Raw genomic sequence first — 6052 nt, forward strand, 5'->3', positions numbered from 1 at the left:
AAAGAAGAAAGGGGGAAGGGAGGCAACAAAATTGTCAAGTAGATGAATATAGCCTCCTAATATCAGCAGTAATGGAGAAACTGTTTGACATCATGCAAATCTGTGCTTAGTGAGCAAAAAACCTTCTCCAAGGTTCTCCATCAATGTCATTTGTATACCTACATAGATTTAAAACAAGTAACCAAGTGTAATATAAAAGTATCATAAACTTACTTCCTAAATGTTTTCTATTTAGCAGAATATTTTAGTGACTAGTTTAGATACATGTGTATGAGCTTTCTTACGAGAACATACAGTGTTTAAGGTAAAAGAATATATATAAAAATTACATGGTATATATTTTTGTATGCCAGAGCCAATGCTATGGCAAAAAAAGAGGTAAACCCGTATTTCTCTGTAAAGAACAGATGTACTTTAGCTGACTATTTGCAAGTATAATAGGAAGCTGTGAGGTTGGAACTTGAAAAATGGTTATGTTACTTACAGGAAACATATCAAAACTGAGAGACAGCTGGAAATTGCAGTAGATGAGACACTGGAAAAGTCCAGGAATCTTCTGCCAAAATCAGATACAGCAGTATTAGATCCAAATGGATTTACTTGCCTTTCATCAACATAGCTACCTGCATATGCATGTATTATACATCTCTTTGACTTAAGTATTACTAGTACATTTGCAAGACAAGTTTGTTGGGTTGTTTTTTTGTTTGTTTGTTTGTTTTCCCTGCTGTAAGGATATTATCTAATTCAAAACCTTGTCCCCATCTGAGATTACATATATATTCTGAAAAATCTGAACAGCTGACAAATCGTCTATGCTTAAGCGGAATCACTTCAAAAATCCTTTCAGACCAGTGTTGTTCTATTTGTTGTGCATGGTGGCATTGTTGTATTTCCAGAAAAAAATTGCGTGATTCATGCCATTTCAATATGTAGATGGTTCTGAACATTATCTCCTCCCTTTTTATCTCGAAGTTATTTTGAAAGTTGTTCTAATTCTTGTTTCTTGAGAATTAATATTTACCTACCTTTTCCCTCTTATTTCCCCCAAATCCCTTAATAATATGAATCAAAATCAAAATATTCACCCAAAATACTGATAATAACTTTCACAGTTCAAATAAAATGGGAATAGAATTGGACTCCTGGGAATGAAAGATACAGTAATAAAATATATCATTGTAGCTATCCCACTAAAATAAGCAGGGAGAATCTTGGCATTACTGAAGACATCCCAATGGGTATTTTCAACGTATTTTTGCAGGATATCTGTTAGTGCAAAATCCCTTCACAGAATTTGTTCCTACAAAACTGAAAACAAAAATGGGTCTTTTAAATTGTCTGTTGCCTGGTTTTGTCCTTGTTCATTGCATTTGCTTTGTGAATTGCCTGTTTTTCACTATGTCTCTTGATAACATATCACCTCTGGAACTACAGATCGATGCTAGAACTGAAATGAATCAGGATTTTTAAAAATAAAATTATATAACGAGAGGACCACGAGGCACATGAGTGCATGTTATCTACCTTTTGAAGTACAAATTTATCTTTCAGTAAAAGAATCAGCTGAGAATGTATGCAGCGAAGACCCTTGCCTTATTTGCTCCCTGAGAGTAGAGATTTCAGCTGTGGACACAAAAGGAGGAGGAGCTGTGATGCTGTGAATATTTAGTGTAATTCAGATTAGAGTGTCCACTGAGATAAGAAATAGGTGCCCCAAAGAAATCAAGCAGTGCAGTCAGTGCTCCAGAGAATTTGTGGATGGTATTAGAACATATTGTCACTTTATTACCCTGGTGTTCTGGCCAAAAGAATAAGAAGAGGAGCAATTTTTGTGACCAAATTTAGTGAATACATTCCTTTCTTCTATATCATGCAAAATTCCTTGCCACCTGTCCTTTCTCTGCCTCCCTTACATCCCAAAACTGAGGTCTCTCAGATAATTTCAACTCCACTTCCTCATGTTGAAGGTTTTGAATTATTTTTTTTTTTTAAATTCAGGATCTGATAGAATGTAGCACATTTATACACTAAAAGATGAACAGAGAAAGGCTGTCAGTGTGAATGCAGAACTCTGCTTTACTTCACCAGTTGCTTAGTAATAATTAACACCTTCATTGTTTGCTTTCCAGCTATGCAGAGTTTTGAGGCAAGGAACCCAAACCTGACAAACAAAGTGCTCTATAAACACTAATGAAGTCCTGGAACATGCTGTGACCCAGGTAATTATTATTAGACTAATTCTACAGGTGGGTAAACAGTATCACAGGAACTAAGTTACTTTTGTGTCAAAGAATTCTATGGCAGAGCTTAGAAGTCCTCTGTTCCAGTTCCACTCCTTTTACTAGACAATGCTCTGTCCCTTAGGATCATCAGTTTTTAAGGAGTTTGGCCTTTAATTACTCCCTCACCCACCATATACACCGTTCTTTGTAAGAACTGAAATTATTAATATTTATATGAAGGCAGACAAGTCCTTGACCTAAAAGGAGGGAGTTAAACAGTGATGTGGTTGCAGGCAGCAGAAGTGACATGAGAAAGAAACAAGCAGGTATTAGTAGGAGAGGATGAGGAGAGAAAAGAAAAATTAACTCCCTGCTTCCCTGTGGTAAATCTCCTTTCCCACCTTTCGTACAGGGATTGAACGATGCAGAGGTCTGATCATTCCTCAGAAGGATAACAGTTATTTCAGCAGATCTCTCCGGGTATTTTCTCATTATGTACCTCTTCCAAAATGGCTGAGAAATATGAGATTTGGATCCTAATATTTGTTATTTGTCTGTACTGAAAGAATAGTATAGGAATAGTATAGGAAGTAACAGTAATGGTATAGGAAGTACAGGGATGATATAGGAATAGTAAGAGAAGTGCAGGAATAGCATAGGAAGTACCTAGGCAGTCACAGCAGAGAGTCTTCTCATAGCAGTGCACCAAGGTCAAACACATGTGCCCCTCTGGCACATGCAAAACTCAGTCTCACTGAGCTATTGATCTTCTGAAATGTTAGACACCGTTTTGGACAAAGTACTCAGGATTGGTGGGAAACAGTGTTATAAAGCATGCACTGTATTTCATGGGGGTATATAGGAAGTGAAGATACAAGTAGCGTATAATTCTCTCTGGTTGCAGTATATACTGAACAATGATTTACTTATTTCCTAAAATCAAAAGAAGCCATATCCAAGCATGTGAGGCACACAGTAATTCAAATTCAGATCCATTCCTTTTATGTGAAGGCCACAATATTTGCTGACAGGTTGGGAAACAAACCAGAGGATCTCAGAAGCTAAATGCCTAAGTCTCAGCAATTTGATCCCAAGCTTTTCAGCTGAGACCATGACAAGCTGATAGCCTCTAGGGGTATGGCTCACAGGAGAACCTGTGAGGCATACTGATGAGTGGGTTAGACCTGCATCATGTAGCTTTTTATAACATTTTTACCTAAATACGGCTTTGTATTTGTGATCCATCAAGACAGCTTTGATCCTCTGGAGCATGGCAACTAACGAAAAACAAGACTAGGAGAAGATATACACATATAAAGAGTTAGGGATTATAGGGGTTTGGCTATGATGGACAGACACAGAGACTTACTGTGAAAAAGATACCACTGGGCACAATACATTTTTTTTTTAAAAGATAACCTTTCCCAATACCCTGAAATGTTTCACACAGAGAGACGCACAAGGATACTCCAAACAATAACTGTAAAGAGTAAAGGAACAAACAGGCAGTTTGAAAGGGAAGATTCACTGATGAAATACCCGTGAAAGAGAGAAAGCCCAGTCAGACTTTCCTGTCTCAGACTTAGTTAGGAAGGACCTTGTGAAGGTTGACTCTAACCTTTGTGTGCATCACTTCAGTATGGTAGTGGTGAACACTACAGAAAAAGGATCAATTCAGTTCTGTGGATGTACTCAAGGAGACTGCTCTCTTGACTGCTTTTTTACTGCTGGATGGAAGAATTTATGCTAGGATTTGTTTTTCAATAGTTCACTCTAAATTGTTGTTACCCCACTTAAAAAAAACCTCACAGGCTACTCAGAGTGTTTTGTTTTTTTTTTAGTAGTAGTAAACCTAAATCTTTGACATAACAGGAAAATGAACTATTTCAGGGTCCATGAGATGCAGCTACTCCACTCTTTTAGCAAATAGATTTCTCATAACCTTGACTTTAAATGCTGAGGTACATAATGCATGATTATGTATTTAAATCCCTATTTGACCTCCTAAGTGAACACCACTTTAAGATATTATTAATGGGATTGAAATCATACAGTGAAAAAATTTTCCATTAAAAAATGCAGTCTTACACACACTTGAATATTTGGTCAGATAAGGAAATTTTGCACTAAGGTTGGATGTGAAAATACTAAAACTAATTAGCATTCTATTTTCAGTAATATCTTCATTTATAAAATTTTTATAATTTGGGATTATTATTTCAAATTCATACATGTATGCATTTTGATTTTGCTGTTATATTTTTAAAACAATTAGACTTTATTTCTTTCTTTTTGTTTCTTTATTTCTGTATTATATTTTTTGTATTATACGTATTCTTCATGTGTTGTATTTTTTGTGGTTTACTGATGTATATTGTTTTTATATGTATATTATTTTATCAGAGTTCAGGTGTAAAACTTCAAAATTTAAAATATTCACGCTTTCAATAGCAGCACACCAGTCAAAACATAATGATTCAACCTTTATATTTCAGAAAATGTTACATATCTTTCTATGCTTCTTTTCCTTCATTGTCCACCAGTGCTTTCCTTTTTCTCTCTGCTCTTCTCTCTTTTAGCTTTATTTCCATAACTATGCTTGAAGTGGTTCAACTCTTAAAGGCTCCTTGCAGCAAGTTCTGCTCCCTTCTGTCGCTGCTTCACCTCCAAGCAGCTTCATTACTGATGAAGCTTGGCAGTTTACAAGTAGGTCTCTGTCCTGCCTACTCACTGTTATACCCTTTGTTTGGCCCTATCCTCACATTCCCCAGTCCTGTGCCTAGAAACGATTATCAGGGCTTTCATGGCTCATCCTGCTGCTCTGACAGAACTATTCTTTTTTTTTTTTCCTGGGATAACTTCATTACATTAGATTTCTCCTAGTCTCCTTTTATTATTTTTTTTTTGTTTCACCTAGGTTAGTAAGGCTGTTTACTGTTACTCCTGTTGGAGGATATTCACTCACCATTATTCTGATACAAATATCTCTCCCCCACTTTTAGGAATAGTTTTTGTTTTTGCTGACTGACAGAGACTGCCTTTCAGACGTCTTCACTCTTGTCAATAGCAGCTTATGAAACTATTACCCAGAAATGGATAAAAGAGCTAGCCCACTTACTCAATATGCTTAGTGTCATGCCAAATAAATGCTGTTGAGTAAACTATCAAGGTTGTAAGGGTTTCATGCACAATTCCCACAGAACTAAGGATTCTTTTATGGTTCTCTGTGATATCGAGTGAATCTTTATGCTGTACTTCATTCATTGCAATCACTTTCAATACTTCTTACATTATTCTGGTTTTTCCTGACATGCCAGCTTCTGCATATGTCCAGATCTACAAGAGGTTCCAACACATATCAGTTTGTTGGGTCATTCCTTGTTACATTTTCATCCTGATGTTAGTTACTTGAAAGTCTTGGAACAGCGTAGTGAAATATTTGTAGCTTAGTTCAGCTTTCCTCTAGCAATCATCTGTATTACATGTAGAAAGCGGACTGAAATTTTTCTAGCCTGGATATTTTGCAGACAAACTTCACAGATGACACGTTTTTCTGATTTCGCCATTCACAGAAAAATTCTAAATTATGTGGGATTTTTGTGAATCGATATTTTGAAGAAAATAGTCTATTTTATTTTTAAAAAGGTTATTATGTTTCCAATTTGAAGACAATTGGAAAATTTTACTTATCATCTGTTTATCACACTGAAAGCAATAATGGGATAAATATGGGATGAAATCCCATTAATCATACTCTTGATATGACATAAGGATAATAGATTTTATGACTTGGACCTCTGTGTCAAGAAAAGTGGGTTTCCAAAATT

At 35.9% G+C, this 6052-nt stretch overlaps 1 long non-coding RNA gene across 2 annotated transcripts in view; it reads right to left on the minus strand.

Annotated features, from left to right (window-relative positions):
- Positions 1-2946, minus strand: part of LOC142055744 (uncharacterized) — a 66821-nt gene extending 63875 nt beyond the window's left edge. For both annotated transcript variants that reach the window (XR_012660026.1, XR_012660027.1), the window contains exons 1-2: positions 2892-2946; positions 485-556 (exon numbers count right to left, since the gene is read on the minus strand). This is a non-coding gene — a long non-coding RNA (uncharacterized LOC142055744). The remainder of the gene's footprint in view (positions 1-484; positions 557-2891) is intronic.
- Positions 2947-6052: the final 3106 nt, after the last annotated feature.

Source organism: Phalacrocorax aristotelis, chromosome 3 (genome assembly GCF_949628215.1).
Source record: "Phalacrocorax aristotelis chromosome 3, bGulAri2.1, whole genome shotgun sequence".
In the NCBI taxonomy this organism is placed as follows: Eukaryota; Metazoa; Chordata; class Aves; order Suliformes; family Phalacrocoracidae; genus Phalacrocorax; species Phalacrocorax aristotelis.